We start from the raw sequence: 17003 nt of genomic DNA on the forward strand, positions 1-17003 counted from the left end.
AAAGCTTTATTCTCAGCATCTGAGCCTGAATGAGAGCTCCTAGACTAAGCACCAAACTCTTGGCAGTATCTTACGAGTTTGTTGTATTTGGATTCAAGATTCCCCTTGACCCCAGAAGTCACAGTAAAATGCTAAAAGTGTTTTCTTTACTTGCTAAAGAAAACACACAAGACTTTATTTAGTTATTCTGAGTTCCTCAGCCACTCATCAGTCACTTCATGACTGCTAGAGATTGTATCTGTGCTGTTGTCTCTTTGCTGGGGTCACCCTTCAGGGGAGGAAGAATGGCTGCTACATTTCATTGTCCTCAAAAGAGGAGAAGAAAGGAAAAAAAAATTCCATTCACACTCCCAATCCAAACAACTCCACCACTTTGTGCATTCTTGAGACACTCGATAGCCAGTGAGGCTTCACTGAAAAGAGAATGGAGCTTTAATTCCTACTAACGTGCTGGCCATTTCTTCAGAGAAGATTTTCTTCTGTGGATTTATGGGCCTCCATTTATATGCAAGCCTAGAATACATGCTCCAGGAATAGATCTCTCCTGGGCCAAGCCAGCACCAAAATGTAGAGTAAGGGCTTGTCTACACTTACCGGGGATCAACGCTGCGGTGATCGATGCATCAGCGGTTGATTTAGCGGGTCTAGTGAAGACCCGCTAAATCAACTGCAGATTGCTCTCCCATCGACTCCTGTACTCCACCGGAACGAGAAGAGTAAGGGGAGTCAATGGGAGAGTGTCTCCTGTCGATATAGCATAGTTTAGACCCCGCGGTAAGTAGACCTCAGCTACGTCAACTTGAGTTACGCTATTGTGTAGCTCAAATTGTGTAGCTTAGATTGGCTTCTCCCTGCAGTGCAGACAAGACCTAAGTCTCATGGGATGTCCTGTATTTTCAGGACTGTCCAATCTGTAGTGAGGGAAAAAACAATCCTGAATTGGGGATGGACCTGATTCTGGGAGGCTCTGAGTACTCACAGCTCCCGTGGAACCTGTCCACACAGAGTAAAAAGGTACTTTATTCAATCATGTCAGTTTAGCATGATTGGAAAGCTCCCTTATTACCCATAACACTTTGCTGAAGGCTCCCATGTAGGCTATAACATGACCAGTTAACATGGCTGAAAAAGTGTTAGCTGATGTCCACCATCAGTGAAAATAGAGCTTTCTACTCCTGAGTTAACTCAATGGCTCCCCTACGTATGAGGGGCCATGCTGGCCATTGACTTCCTAAGGAGTTGTGGGTGTTCTGCCTGCCTCTGGAACAAGTCATGAGGAGCAGGCTCGGCCCCTACCATTCCTTCCTTAGGTTTGTTGCAGTCACTTTTTGGATTTTGTTTCAAATTATATATTTAAAATATGATATTATTTTAAATATAATTGTATTCAAATTATGCAAGCCCTTTGGAGCATGTACCAGTCCCAGTTGGGGATCTTTGGGTACTACTCTAATACTAATAATTAATTAATAATAATTAATCATTAACAGACAAATCTCCTTTTACTGATTTTGGATTATGAACTTTTTCTTAGAGCAAAAAGTACTTTAAAGATCACCTTCAGCCTACATCAGGGATCGGCAACATTTGGCATGCGGCCCACCAGGGTAAGACCCCTGGCAGGCCAGGCCAGTTTGTTTACCTGCCACGTCCACTGGTTTGGCTGATCGCAGCTCCCACTGGCCACGGTTCACTGCTCCAGGCCAACTGGGGCTGTGGGAAGCGGTGTGGGCTGAGGGATGTAATGGCTGTGGCTTCCTGCAGCTCCCATTGGCCTACGACAATGAACCGTGGCCACTGGGAGCTGCGATCAGCTGGACCTGCGGATGCAGCAGGTAAACAAACTTGCCTGGCCCGCCAGGGGCTTACCCTGGCGGGCTGCATGCCAAACGTTGCCAATCCCTGGTCTACATTTTGCTAGGTATAAATGATCATCACTGGCTTTAATGTCTGAATTAATCATTATGATCTATTGCTTTTAATCTGTAGTTTTCAAAGCACTCTACAAGGGTAAGTATCTTTATAACCATTTCACAGCAGGAGCAGTTGAAGCACATGAAGTTTATGAAGTACTTGAAAAAGATTTGGGGGTTTGTGATGGAATGTTCACGCCACACTTGCCCTGAAAGGGCTGAGGCAGACTGAGAAGGGGGCTAATTAACAAAATAGGCCACAGCTCAGGGAAATCAGGTGGCTAACTAATCCCCTGACTGAATGAGGAAGCCCAGCTGAGGCAGAACAAGCTGGGCTGGGACTATAAAGGCAGGATATTGGCAGCAGAAAGGGGCTTCTGGGAAAGTCTGCAGTCATTCCCTGGGAGAAGGGAGGTGTGTTTAGGCTGGCAAACTTGGGGAACCAGGAAGGTAGGACAGGGCTCAGTGAAAGGCAGTAAAGTCTAGAAGGGAACAGATTTTGACTGCTGGCTAGAAGGTCCCTGAGCTGGAACCTGGAGTAGAGAGCAGGGCTGTGTCCCCCTGCCAGCCACTGAGGGAGTGGTGCTATGAGGCAGTGAAACCATTTGGTACCATGGAAGGGGAAAATGCATGTAGGGACCTGCCCAGAGGGCTGAGTCAGAAAGAGGCAGCAACAGCTTGTGGATTGAGGGAGGGGCTACAGACCCAGAGAGAGAGGCGGAGAGATGGTGTGCAACAGTGGGAAGAGGCATCAACCTTGGGAGTGATTCCCCAGAATGACCAAGAGGAGGTGCTGTCCTAGTGGTGAGTGGAACACTACATACCAGGGTTATGACGGATAATCAGCTGAATAGTGTGACGCTATGGCCAGAGGAGTGAATGTGATCCTGGGATGCATAAACCGGAGAATCTTGAGTGGGAGTGGAAAGGTTATTTTACCTCTGTATTTGGCACTGGTGCAACTGCTGCTGGAATACTGTGTCCAGTTCTGGTGCCCGCAGTTCAAGAAGGCTGTTGATAAATTGGAGAGGGCTCAGAAAAGAGCCACAAGAATGATTAGAGGATTAGAAAACATACCTTATAGTGATAGACTCAAAGAGCTCCATGTATTTAGTTTAACAAAGAGAAGCTTACAGGCGGATTGATCAGTCTAGAAGTATCTACACGGGCAACAATTATGCAATAATGGGCTCTTCAACCTAGCGGAGGAAGATATAATGGGATCCAATGACTGGAAGTTGATGCTAGACAAATTTAGATTGGAAATAAGGAGTAAAGTTTTAACAGTGAGAGGAATGAACTGGTGGAACAGTTTATGCAGGGTCATGGTGCATTCTCCATCATGGACAATTTTAAAATCAAGATTGAAAGTTTTTTTTCTAAAAGATCTGCTCTAAGAATTATTTGGGGGTGTGTGTGGTGGTGGGGGGAAGCAGTTCTCTGGCCTGTGTGATGCAGGAGGTCAGACTAGATTATCATAATGGTCTCATCTGGACTTCGAAGCTCTGAATATATCAGTGGGGACAGCGAGAATTAGAACGCAGGAATCTCAGCTGGGTGATGCTAGTGCATCAGAGGACCCCTGGTGCATGTATTTCTGACACTGTCAAAGCAGTCCCCGTTGCATCGCCACCTGTAAGTATGGTCCTGGCCATGTTTGTATTGCACTGGTTGCTGCATGAATGAAGAGAGCAGAGTAGCTCAAACCTGTAACAAGGAAACTTTTTTTTTCTCCTTTCAAAGAGAAGTTAGTGTTAATGAAATGTGCCGTGTGGACAATACTGTAGATAAGTGGTTCTCAACTGATTACACATGGTGGGCTGCATATGCAGCCCATGATGAATTACCTGGGCTGCAGGGGCCAGGTGGCAGGGCAGCAGCAGAACTGATGCCCACCATGTGGGGCAGCTGGCTGCCTGCTCTAGACCCTGCAGGGCCGACTGGCTGCCCCAGGCCTGAACCCCAGAGCTTGCGGGGCCAGGTAGCTGCCCTGGATCCCATGGAGCCAGCTGGCAGCCCTGACCCCTGCTATGTGGGGTGGGCTGGCTGCCTCAGACCAGGGCCCCAGAGTGGGCCAGCTGACCTGGACCACAGAGCATGTGGGGTGGGCTAGCTGCTTGGAACCTGGAGCGGGCCAGCTGCCCCGGAGCGCTCAGGGCTCGCTGGGAGCCCCAATCCCTGACTCTGCAGGGCCCGCCAGCAGTCCTGACCCAGACTCCCGCCACATGGGGCAGGCAGTCCAGTTGGACCTGTCCGTGCCAGACAGCGGGGCAGCTCAGACCCCTGCTCGCCAGGCAGCTGGAACCCAGAAGACCCCAGGTACTTGGGTCAGCCTTTATCACACAGCTGAGCTAATTGGGCCACATGTGCCCAGCAGGTTGAGAACCGTTGCTGTAGATTTAAAGTCATTTGTCCGCAGAACAGGTACGAACTCCCCACAGCACCAATGGGCCTTCTGTGGAGCTGCATTCTCTGTGGGTCAAAGAACCGTCTTTGGGGTCACTCTTTGGACTCTCTGCTGAGACTGCCAGCTGCTCTGATGTGACCAGCTGGCTATTTGGAACAGAACTGAGCACCACAAGCGCATTTTACAGGGGACACCCAAAGGTTTAACCACTACCTACCTAGGCCAAATTTGTACCAGGAGCTGTGTCAAAGCACCTGGCAAGCAAGTCAGGAAAGTGTGTGCGCCTGTCAATAAAAGCCTCTGCTCAGCAAAAAAAACTTAAGAACATGCTTAAAGTTAGTACCTGTTTAAGTGCTTGGCTGAATTGGGCCTAAGTGTTTAAAGATTTGATCTAGTAACCACTGAAGTCAAAAGAAAGATTCCAGTTAGGGCTGGAGCCAATGCCCAGTGAAGCTAACACATAGATTCACAGGGCTTGAGCAGGGAAATATAATTTACACCTCCCTTTGCTTGTGAGGCCCCATGTTCCAGGGAAGCACTGACCCCAAATGAGGGAAGGAAGAGTGTGAGCCCTCTGTTTATACAGTACTGCTTGTATACTGTGCCTTGCACACTTCTACATTATCATTAATGGCAGGTGTGCATTGGAAGCATCATGATGCTTTGCAGAATGACAAACCATATACATAGAGGAATGATTTTACCCACTTTATTCACTACTAAATGCAGCCTCCTCTGAGGTGGAACTGTTTACCCAAAGAGTTGGGTCAGGTGATGAAGGATATTTTAACCCATTGAAACAATGGGAGGAATTCAAGTAGGCAGATTGTAAACTCTTTGGGGCAAGGCCTGTCTTTTTGTTTTGTGTTTGTACAGCACCTAGCACAATGGGCTTTTGGTCCATGACTAGGGCTCCTGGGTGCAACTGCAATGCAACTAACCTGAATTTGGAGATGATAGTGGAGCTACTGTACTATTCTTGGAAAAGTGCCTTAGGACTTTTAGTGACTAGAAGTGCCCAGGACCTAGACACTGTTTCTCATCTGAAAGATGGCAGCTCCAGCTACACAATGCCACCGAAACATGAGGGTCAATAGTAATTAAGAGGGAAGGGTGCCACCTAATGAACCACCAGAAACTTGTCTTTCAGCCTCTGGGGATTTTTCTTGGAGCTCTCTGCTTATGGTTCATCAAAACCTCAGACCTGAATTTGGGGCAGTGGGCGTTTGGGGTCCAAAGCTGGAGATGGAGCTGAATTTTACAGTTAGCTCATGAATATGCCAAACGCCGCTGGAGTTGAGGAGTTTGAAATCTGGATCCAAGCGCTGAGGCTTGCTCCCATCCTTACGGTTAGCAGACTGTAGGGCATTTCACCATTCGTGTCACATTTGGCTGTAGATAGTAAAATGAAGGGTGTTAGTTCAAGTCCCTAAATATAAGACAGTTGAAGAGAGTGCCTGCGACTCCATAGCTATTATGTGCATTACACTAAGTAGCATCCATTCCTGGCTCTCTGTAAGCTATTTAAAATTGCACACTTGGATTTTAAGTCTCTCCAGGGACTTCCTTCTCCCTCCAGTACCTCTCTGACCTCATAGCCTCCTCTTCTTCCTCCGTCTGCAGACTGTGCTCCTGCAGGTTTGGCCTCCTTGCTCTTTCCCCTCCTGGCAGCTCTCCACAGTAGTGGGTTATGCTCTCACTTGTACTGCCCCGTCTTTAACTCTCTTCCTCTCCCACTGCTTCCCACCTGAGCTCCTGAGTCATTTTCCCTCTTCAGCTCTCCCTCTGGACAACTTCCTGATTCTGTCTGTGAAGGATGCACTCTGAACATAGACTGTGTTAAAAAGCCACAACAGAAGGTTGGAGGGTTTCAGATGCTTTTTCTCTCTCTTATAATGATGAATTATGGTTAACCTAAAGACCTCCTATGAATGAATTAAGCCTTACAACACAAGACGCATTAACCCCATTTTAGAGATGGGGAAACTGAGGCACAGTGACATGCTCAAGGATGCAAGAAGTCATTGTCCATAGGGTTAAGCAAAGAATGGTGAATTGAGATCCACTGAGTCATTGTCACCTTGGGCAAATCATGTAACCTCCCAACGTCTCGGTTCCCCAGTTGTGAAATGGAGATGATAGTCCCAGATACCACCTTGTGAGAGGGAAGCTCTTTCAGAACATTGGCTGGAAAATGCTATAGATCTGCAAGCTAGGTAAAATTTCACAGTGGCTCACAGGGATTCACTGTATGGCTTCAATGGGAATTATGCAGTGAAATCCTCCCACATCCTCTACAATATCCCTGCCCCGGATTTCATGGTTCTGGTTTTGTTTTTTTTAAAGTTTATGATGTTTGAAAATTATTTACTGTTGTTGAGGATTTTAAAATGGTCATTAAAATACCCATGAACTGAAGTCATATTTATGTATGGTATATACACCATTACATCAACAATTCATATTATAGGGGAAAAAACCCACTAAAAATAAAAAGAATACTTAAAGGAAATCTGAGAATTACAGCTTTTTTGGCTGGCTTGATCTCCAGGGGACAGATTCCTTGGCAATCTCTCTAGCTTCAGCTCACTTGCTTTCCGCTACCAGAGGTGGGCGTTTGTATGCGTAGCTCTAGATTTCAATAACTTTGTTTGCATGGCAAGGTATACAAGTGTTGCCAAAGCAAATGCATTAGGTGTCTGTGCATAGCATGGGATTTCACAGTGGGACTAAAGGTCGATGTGTTTTGTTTCATGGGCTAAATCCTGCTTGCCTCAGTTACACTAGTGAGTGAAGAAGGATTTGGCCCACAAGATCATTTTGCAATTGCTGTCCATGTCTGATTCAAAGTGGCTGGTTGCCACATATTGTGAAGCTATTTCTGCTGCCTCTTTCTCTTCGCCAGAAGTTCTACAATGTTTTTTCTTCCTTGCTTTTTACTGAAGTTTTTGCTCTATGTGAACTCCCAGATGTAGCTGCTTAACAGTTATACTTGGGTACTGCTCCTTTAAATTTCTAAAGGCACTTCTGCCTGCAAGAGCCAGGAAGCCATTTTGGGTCCCTCTACATGGGGATTAAAAACCCCGCAGCTGGCCCACATTAGCTGACGTGGGCTTGGGCTGCAGGGCTGAAAAATTGTGTTCAGACTCCAAACTCTGGGACCCTACAAGGCTGGAAGATCCCAGAGCTCAGATTTGAGCCCGTACATCTACACACAATTATTATGCCCTCAGTCTGAGCCCCACAAGCCCAAGTTAGCTGACCTGGGCCAGCCACAGCCATGCCGCAGGGCATTAATCCCTGTGCAGATGTACCCTTTGTGCTCAAGTCAAACACTTTCCCTAAGACTCTGAGGCCTGTTCTAAACTTGGAAGTTTTACTGGTATAACTATTTCAGTTAGGGGTGTCATTTTTTTTAACCAATAGTTTTATTGGTACAACCTCTGTGTGGATTGTAGCTCACGAAATCTTATGTTCAAATACATTTGTTAGTCTCTAAGGTGCCACAAGTCCTCCTTTTCTTTTTGCAGATACAGACTAACACGGCTGCTACTCTGAAACCTGTCATTGGTAAAAAAAAATGCCTTATACCGGTATGACTTATTCCCTTCCCATATAAGAATAATCTATACTGGTATAAACACATTTGTATTGGTATAATTACATCCACACTACACTACTTGACCTATAATGGCATAGTTAAAGTGATACAACTTTTATTCATAGTAAAGCTTTCAAATATAGAGCAGGCCTCAATTTTTTACAGTAAACATACACACTGTGCTGTCTCCTGTGGAGTCTCTACTTTTGTTCATTCTTTTGTTGTTAACCTAAAAGAGAAAACACTTTTTTGCTGAAAGTATCTATTTTCTCTTTGTGGAAGGGAAGCCTTAATGCTAAGGGATGGCTTTCTAAAAGTTATGCTCTAGTCCAGGCAAGAGTTATGGGCTTGATACGGGAATGATGGGGTGCTATTCTCTGGCCTGCATTATGGAGGAAATCAGACATGACGATGGTATCGCTTCCTTTGTAAAGTGCTTTGAGATCAACTGATGGAAGTGCTGTAAAAAAGCTAGGCCTTAATATTATTTATTATGATCCTTTCTGCCCCTACAATCTATGAAATTATGAAATATAATTATTTGCGTTTTATAGAAGTAAAAGTCTCCATTTCAGTGTCCTGCTTCAACTCTTTCCTTCTTCTCTGCCTCATGGTCCTGTTTCTTTATCCATTCTCACAAGAGCTGAATTCTATCAGGTTTCAGAGTAACAGCTGTGTTAGTTTGTATTTGCAAAAAGAAAAGGAGTACTTGTGGCACCTTAGAGACTAACCAATTTATTTGAGCATAAGCTTTCGTGAGCTACAGCTCACTTCATCGGATGCATACTGTGGAAAGTCTAGAAGATCTTTTTATACACACAAAGCATGGAAAAAAATGGGTGTTCACCACTACAAAAGGTTTTCTCTCCTCCCCCCCCCCCACTCTCCTGCTGGTAATAGCTTATCTAAAGTAATCACTCTCCTTACAATGTGTATGATAATCAAGGTGGGCCATTTCCAACACAAATCCAGGGTTAAACGAGAACGTCTGGGGGGGAGGTAAGGAAAAAACAAGGGGAAATAGGTTACCTTGCATAATGACTTAGCCACTCCCAGTCTCTATTCAAGCCTAATTGAATATCCAATTTGCAAATGAATTCCAATTCAACAGTTTCTTGCTGGAGTCTGGTTTTGAAGTTTTTCTGTTGTAATATCGCAACTTTCATGTCTGTAATCGTGTGACCAGAGAGATTGAAGTGTTCTCCTACTGGTTTATGAATGTTATAATTCTTGACATGTGATTTGTGTCCATTTATTCTTTTATGTAGAGACTGTGTCCAGTTTGACCAATGTACATGGCAGATGGGCATTGCTGGCACGTGATGGCATATATCACATTGGTGGATGTGCAGGTGAACGAGCCTCTGATAGTGTGGCTGATGTTATTAGGCCCTGTGATGGTGTCCCCTGAATAGATATGTGGGCACAGTTGGGAATGGGCTTTGTTGCAATTCTATCAGCAGCTAACCTAAGCCTGAGCAACTCCAGCACGGACGCTTTGTAATCAGTGGCAAGCAAGTCATTTCTGATGGACATGTACAAAATCTTAAAAACTGCCAAAAGTGGGCAAAAAATGAAGCAAGAGTAAGAGAAATGGGGCTCCAAGTAAACCCCAGGCTTCTTTTCTAATTAGAAAAACATTTTTTAACAAGCTGCATCAACCTATGTGCAGAAAAAACCTCATAGGCTAAATTCATCCCTGGGTCCCTTGACTTTATTGTATTTACATTAGGATAAATTTTACTCAGGGGATTTAAGAGCAGGTTAGACGAACACCTGTCAGGGATGGTCTAGATAATACTTAGTCCTGCCATGAGTGCAGGGGACTGGACTAGATGACCTCTTGAGGTTCCTTCCAGTCCTATGACTCTATGAAATTGCAGGGGGAAACTCAAACTAGTTTTGCAATCATCCCAAAATAGTATGAGTTTTGCCACACCTCCTACTCCATGAGGTTTCCCCTTCCCTGTCTGTTTCTGAATCTGCCTTAAGATGAACGATATACCATAGAGAAACACAAATAATTCCTAACAAATGGGAACATACCTTTGCTTCCCAGCTATGCTATCTTTTCAGCTTGGGACTCGACAATACTAGAATGCCATTAAAGGGAAGGATTGTTCTAATGTCATTTAGTCTCAGTGAGAGCCATTGTATGCTTCCTTGCACACTTAAGGCAAAATTCTTTTTTGGGCTGCACCAGCTGCACCTCTATTGCATATGACTACCTTGCCATCAGTGGATGTGTTAGTGTAATACCTGTGAAATGCCCAGCACAGTTGAACTATAAAATATTAACCTGAACATTGATAATCCAGAGAAAAAACTATGAAGATACAAAAAGAACTGAGATAAAAAAGGGTTAACCATTTAACTTGTCAAGTTAAACAAAACCTATCTGTGCAGCTGCCTTCCCAAGGAAGTGATGGAAACCACGTAGCTTGGATCATTTAAAATCGGACTGTATGAAGTACTTGAGAATATACTGCAGGGAACTATCCTTCACTGACAGGTGGGGATGGACTTAATGACCTAATACGCCTTTTCCATCTCTCAATCTATGAAATGATTCTATAACTTGTGCAGTATGTTTTTGCCCAGAACTCCCATGTGTGGGTTTATGAATATAGCCAAGTTAGACCAAACTGTCTTTTTTTTTTTTTTTTAAGTTAACTATTTAAATGGTTAACCTTCTCGGAGGCTGGCTTCCTGTAGCATATCCCATCTCCCTACAGATGATCTTTTCATGCTTGTTTGGCTGTGTGCCTGTAAATTATGTTTTAACTCATGCATCACTTCATTTTTAAGAAAAACAAGTAAAGGGAATCCACTGATCTCTGTTGCACTAAGCAAACAGACCCGTTTCACAAACAGAATTTGAACTGGTAAACTTTTATACCAAAGCCAGTTTCCCATTCAACCAGGTTATACTGACTCTTTGGTTACCTAGAGAAAGACATTCCCCAAATGTTCATGTATTAAATTAGCCACTAGAGGGAACCATTAGTTTTTTATGAGTGTAGCAATTGTAGCAGAAACATGTTTGCACTGACAACATAGTTAATTTCTATAAGGGCTGCAGAGATCAAAGTTTGTTTGTTCTGGTTTTTATATCAAATGAGATATATTAGGGATGAGTGAACCAGTCTGGATAAACTCAGACTCAAGCCAACCTTTAAATTTGCTATGGCCACATTTGAAAGACATGAAGAGTTGCAGTTGGCAGATCTTGGATCTGTGAAGGCAGCACCGCCTAAACAGGAACGCAACCCTAGTGGGAAGGAAACTTCAAACACTGTGTCTTTCCAGGGTTTTCTGGCCATGCCATCTCCGCAGCCAGCCCTACCTGCTTTGTTGGCTGTATTGGCTGGCTTACAATGCCAGGCTGGAGTAGGGGCTGGGAATGTCATGTTTTGCTCCAGGTGGATTTTCCACCACAGGAAAATTGCAGTCTGCTAGCGGAACCCAGGTAGTGAGCCTGTCTTAAAGTTTATTGTATGGACTGCTAGATGATGGGACAACTAAGACTGACAGAACTGATCAAAGAGATGGTTCTGTAGAACTTTAGGGCTATGAATTCTGTTCAATCTATGCATCCACAGTAGCTGTAGCTGTTTGGGGTGCAGACCCTAGACTACTCTGTCTACTCTGGCAACTGGAATGTCTGTCAGAGAGATCTAGGCCTGGTCTACATTTATAATTTAGGTTGACATAGCTACAGCAGTCTGGGATGTGAAAAATCCACACTCCTGAATGGTGGAGATATGCTGACTTAACTCCAAATGTAGACACAGGGCGGTCAAAGGGAGAATGCTTCTGTGAACCAACCTACCTTAACCTGGGGAGGTTGTGTTCCTACAGCAATGGAAAAACCTCTTCTATCAGTGTAGGCTGTGACTACGCTACAGGGTTATGCTGGCATAGCTATAACACTGTGGCTATGCCCATTTGATTCCTGGAGTGTAGATAGACACCTAGAAACCAGCACTAAGCAGAGCAACTTTGTCAGATTTTGGTGGGTTCCCAGTTCATGGTGCTGCAGCCGGTTTAAAATGAACAAAAGGAAGTATTTTTTCACACAATGCACAGTCAACCTGTGGAACACCTTGCCAGAGGATGTTGTGAAGGCCAAAACCCTGACAGGGTTCAAAAAAGAACCAGATAAATTCATGGAGGATAGGTCCATCAATGGCTATCAGGCGGGATGGACAGGGATGGTGTCCCTAGTCTCAGTTTTGCCAGAAGCAGGGAGTGGGCGGATCACTTGATTACCTGTTCTGTTCACGCCCTTTGGGGCATCTGGCATTGGCCACTGTCGGAAGACAGGATACTGGGCTAGATGGACCTTTGGTCTGACCCAGTGTGGCCGTTCTTCTGTTCTTATGCTCACTGGAAAGAATGGTGAAAATGACCAAAGGAAGAAGTTTACCATATTAAACTCCTTGCAGAATCTAGTGGCAATCTCTGCTTCTGCAGATGGGGGCTCAATCCAAGCAATCAAAAGCCAAGCCTCCAACCAATTGAGCCAAAGCCTCCAACCACTGAAATTAGTGGGAGTTGGCTTGGGGCTCTTCTTTAGACACAGAAGAGCCTTTCCAGTACTCATTTCCCTACTACAGCATCATTTGGCCTTTCCAAGCTGCAGGACTCTAGGAGCTTTCCTTAAGTAGCTTATTCACTGACATTCTGAAAACATGGAGTTGACGTTGTTTCCCCCATTATTTGCCCTGCTCTTCCTGAGAGTGGTCTGGCCATGCTGCTTATAGTGACAAAGGGACACATTCTTATAGTGCTATAAGGGACAAATTCTGCCCTCAGCTCAAGATCTATCTGAAGTACTTGTATGGCCTACCTTGCCATAGTACCTGACCACCTCCCAGTTGCTAACCTGTTGATCCTCATAATACCTCATCCCTGCTACTATCCCCATTGCATAGCTGGGGAACTTGAAGCATAGAGAGGCTGAATGATTTGCCCAAGGTGTGGGAGGCTGGAACAGGGAATTGAACCTGGGCTAGTACTGTAAGCACAGGACTGCCTCTCTGTAGAAGCTGTAGCTCACAGCCCTAGGTTTCAGAGTAGCAGCCATGTTAGTCTGTATCTCGAAAAAGAAAAGGAGGACTTGTGGCACCTTGGAGACTAACAAATTTATTTGAGCATAAATTTGTTAGTCTCCAAGGTGTCACAAGTCCTCCTTTTCTTTTAGCCCTGATTAAGAGGATGGTTTGTATGCTGCAACTCCCCAGGAGGAGCATCAGGAAGGAGTGTGCTTCAAAGCACCCCTGTGAGCCATATATCCCTCTTTCTCCTCCTGGCTCTGGGGTGGCAGTAGCTAGCTTTTAGTAGCAGCAAATGATGACACCCTCCATACTAGCTCAGCTGCAGTGGCCAGCAAATGGGGAATAAAGAGTGATGTGAAGGCTTCACTGCTTCCGCGCTCTTCCTCACCCACCTGGTTTGAGGAGGCAGTAAGTAGGTGTGCAACATACACTTACTCCTACTTGCCCACCCCCAAAGGTTCAGATAGTCTCATTTGGGGAGGGAGGGGGGAGGGATGTGTGAGAGAGAGAGGGGGGAGTAATTGTTCCTTCTTGCATCCATCTAGTTCAGTGAGATTATAGCAGTGAAACTCAGGGAAAGGATTTGGACCCCAGGAATACACAGAACATAGAAGCAGGTTTGTTGCTGTGGTCCTGCAGTGAGCTCCTTGGATTTGGTGCAAGGATCACACAGGGCCTAACCTGCTGAAGTGAATGGGAACCATTCCACTAACTTCACCAGTCACTGGATCAAGCACCCAGTGAGTAATGCTGGAAATTCCCAGGCTGACTTCACCACTCTCACTATTTATTTCTCCCCTGTTCTATTTGCTCGGCCTCAGAGCTATTTTAATTTTTATCCCCCTGGGATGGTAAATAGCACTTGGCATTTTCCTCATCAGGGTGGCCAGCTTTTCCTCTTGGACTTTCCATTGTGTGCTGAGTGTGACCACGGCTGCTTCTGGTAGAACATACTGGAGTCTTATTTTTCCAGCCTAGCGGAGTGAAGCCCATTTCAAAGAACAGCTGGTGCAAGCAGGAGACATTTATGTAAGAATCCCTGCTCTGTGTCACAGGCCCAGGCGCATAACCAATGCTGTTATGATTGTGGCTCCTACGAAAATGGATATTGTAGAAAGCTCATGGATGCAAGAGTGAAACACATAAATAACTCATTGTTTGCCATTCTCCACACAGTCCTGCCACCACCTTCGCTCTCTGCTGTAACTCGCCATCCCGTACGTGCAATGCTCTGTCATGAGCAGAAAAGGGCCTGCAAAGATCCAAGAGAAAAGGAGGCTGGTAGCAGGCAAAGGGAAAGCCCCTGTACTCCAGCCCGAGTGCCAAACTCCACTGTCCAGCACAGCAGAGTAATGGTAATCTATCACCCTTGAAAAAAGAGATCATGTGCCCCAACATCACAACCCGCTGAGTGGGGACAAAGGGAGCATCTGGGCTGGTCAGTGGGTGAACCAGCCCCAGGGCATAACTAAGATGACTGGGGGCTGCTCTAAGTTGTAGCAACTCTGTCTGGGTAGTTGTGCATGTGCTATGGGGACTCCATTCCCACTACAGGCTCATCTCTTACATCAGGACTTGCAATGGAGCCTGTGCAGTGCTTGTGGGGTAGAATTCTCCCCTGGTTGGAGAAAGGGCTTTACAGCCCTTGTATGCGGCCACAGAGGAGTGGAAAATCTCTCCCCCCTGATCTCCCAACTCCCAGTCTGAGGCCCTATTCACTGAGTCATGTGGCTCAAGTTCTGGGCACCGTACGATAAGCACTGTACTTACTAGCTTTGAAAAAAACATACAATGGAAAATGGCTAAGAATAAAACAGGTATTTACATAACAGAATAAATTTGCCAGTCTGTGCTAACTGTTATAAATTGGGGTGGGGCAGGAGGTGGGCAGGTGGGAGAAAGGGCCTAGAAGATATGAAAATAATATGCATCTTCCCCATCCTTTCAGAGGTTCAGGGGAGTCCAGCAATTGGAATCCACCCAGCCTGGCCAGCTAGACCCACAGTGTTTGAAAGTGTCTCCTTTGAAATTGCTTTCTACTTGCACTAGTAATGTGTGTGTAGGTGTTATGCCCAGGGCTTGGAACACAGCCTTCTTAAAGCTAGTGCTATGACAGGTAGGGTGGCAGCATGGCCTAGTGGGTAGGGCTCTAGCAGGGCCAGCTCCAGGCACCAGCTTTCCAAGCAGGTGCCTGGGGCGGCAATGAGAATGGGGCGGCAGTCCGTGTCCCATGGCGGCAATTGGGCGGCAGCACCCACTGTGGCAGCAATTTGGCCTGGGGCAGCAAAATAGGTAGAGCCGCCCCAGGCACTAGACAGGGAGTCAGGAGACCTGAGGTCCATATCCAGCTCTGCTGATGACCTTGGGGAAGTCACCTCACTGGGCATCTGTTGCCCCATCCCACCCTTTGTCTAGTTATGCCATAAGCTCTTTGAGCCAGAGATTGTCTCCAGGTCTGGGTTTGTACAGCACCTATCACAAGGCCCCGACTGAGGCATCTAGCTGCTACTGTAAAACAAATAAGTAATGAAGCTAGCTTTGTATTAACTCTTTCATGTCCTACTCTGCATAGCAAAGAACTTTACTAGGGTTTTGGTAGGTTGAAATAAAGAAGGTAAGAACATATCCAGGAACGAGATTATAGATCCCTAGATTTTTCAGCCAGAGGGGCCCAGTCTTTCCTGCTAGTCTGATCTCCTGCATAACAGGCCACAAGAACTTCACCCAAAAAATGCTGTATCAAGTTAGTAAAGTATCTCAAAAGTTTTAAGCTCTGTGTGATTATGGCAAAAATTTGGTCTGAAAGAAAATTTGGTTTTGATTCTAGATGTGGGCCAAGGTCACGGCGAGAAGGCAAAGAAGTTCGGATCGTTACCAAAACTTTTTGCCCACCTCTAACTCACGCTCATTTAATGATCATGAAAATAACACAGGCGTGTGAAGTTTCTCCAAAGTGAGTCATTTATAGCCGAACTGCTGCTCTCCACCAAGCGTGCACGGCAAGGGTTTCCCTGAGGAAAGCAAATTTCCCTTCACAACTTTCTAGACCTTTTAAATATTTGTTGTGATTACGGTACTAATTAAGTTCAGCTGTTGCAGGTAATATAACTCCCCACAGCTTTAAAAAAAAAATGGGGGGGCCCCGCGGGAAATGGGGGGTGGTAGAGAGAACTAGCAGGCCTTAAAGGTACACAGCTCCATTTGCTGGGATGGCAGAGGTATCTTTTAGAAAAGACAGTTTCACCTTTTAAACATTGAAGGCTAGAGTGTGGTAATTCAGCCCAGTCCTGCCTAAGGGATGTGTGGGTGGGAGGAGGAACTGTGGAGTATGCAGAACTATGGCACTTGCCCTGCATGATCTATTCTACACCCTTCCTTATCAGTTCTTACCCCACTTGGGGCATTGTGGACCTTGCTGAGAGCATCTCAGTAGCAGCTCTGAACTTCAGGGCCTTCAGTTCTGGTTGACATTTAAGCAGGCTACACAAAGTGGAGGTGCCCACACCCATGTGTGCTTGGGTCAGAATCTAGCCCTTCACCAGAGCATGTGCAAGATGGTGGCTGTTGTTTAAGGCCAAGACGTGCATTTGAAAAATACAATCTGACTGTGTGGCAGCTGAGCCAGGCCTGGCTTACAACTGCCTAGAACTCACCCTTTGGGTTGTCAAAGAGCATTTCCGCTCAACTAAAAACAATTCAAAAGTCCACCCTATGTGTGTCCTCCAATGTTTTGAATTTTAACTAGTAGCCTCAGGGCTGCATATTTAAACCATGATTGCAGGGAAGCCAGTTCATTACAACGGAGCATAAACTTCGGGAGAACTCTCAGCTTGACAACAATAAATAGACATTTTGGTTCACTGAGCACATTGAGGTCAGGCATCACCCCAGTGGTTTGAGCCAGCGTCAGTACAAAACACTTCTCACACATTCAACAATAAATGATTTAATGTTGCAGATCTAAGGACCTCGGGACGCTTTACAATTCATGAAACCTTGTCACACCCTACTGATGCCCAGTC

General features: G+C 45.5%; 1 long non-coding RNA gene across 1 annotated transcript in view; it reads left to right on the forward strand.

Annotated features, from left to right (window-relative positions):
- The window catches only part of LOC311525400, a 47721-nt gene extending 31785 nt beyond the window's left edge, over positions 1-15936 (forward strand). Inside the window, exons 5-6 of the long non-coding RNA XR_014712766.1 lie at positions 14158-14336; positions 15809-15936. This is a non-coding gene — a long non-coding RNA (uncharacterized lncRNA). The remainder of the gene's footprint in view (positions 1-14157; positions 14337-15808) is intronic.
- Positions 15937-17003: the final 1067 nt, after the last annotated feature.

Source organism: Lepidochelys olivacea (genome assembly GCF_965140295.1).
Source record: "Lepidochelys olivacea isolate rLepOli2 genome assembly, chromosome: 8".
Classification (NCBI taxonomy): domain Eukaryota; kingdom Metazoa; phylum Chordata; order Testudines; family Cheloniidae; genus Lepidochelys; species Lepidochelys olivacea.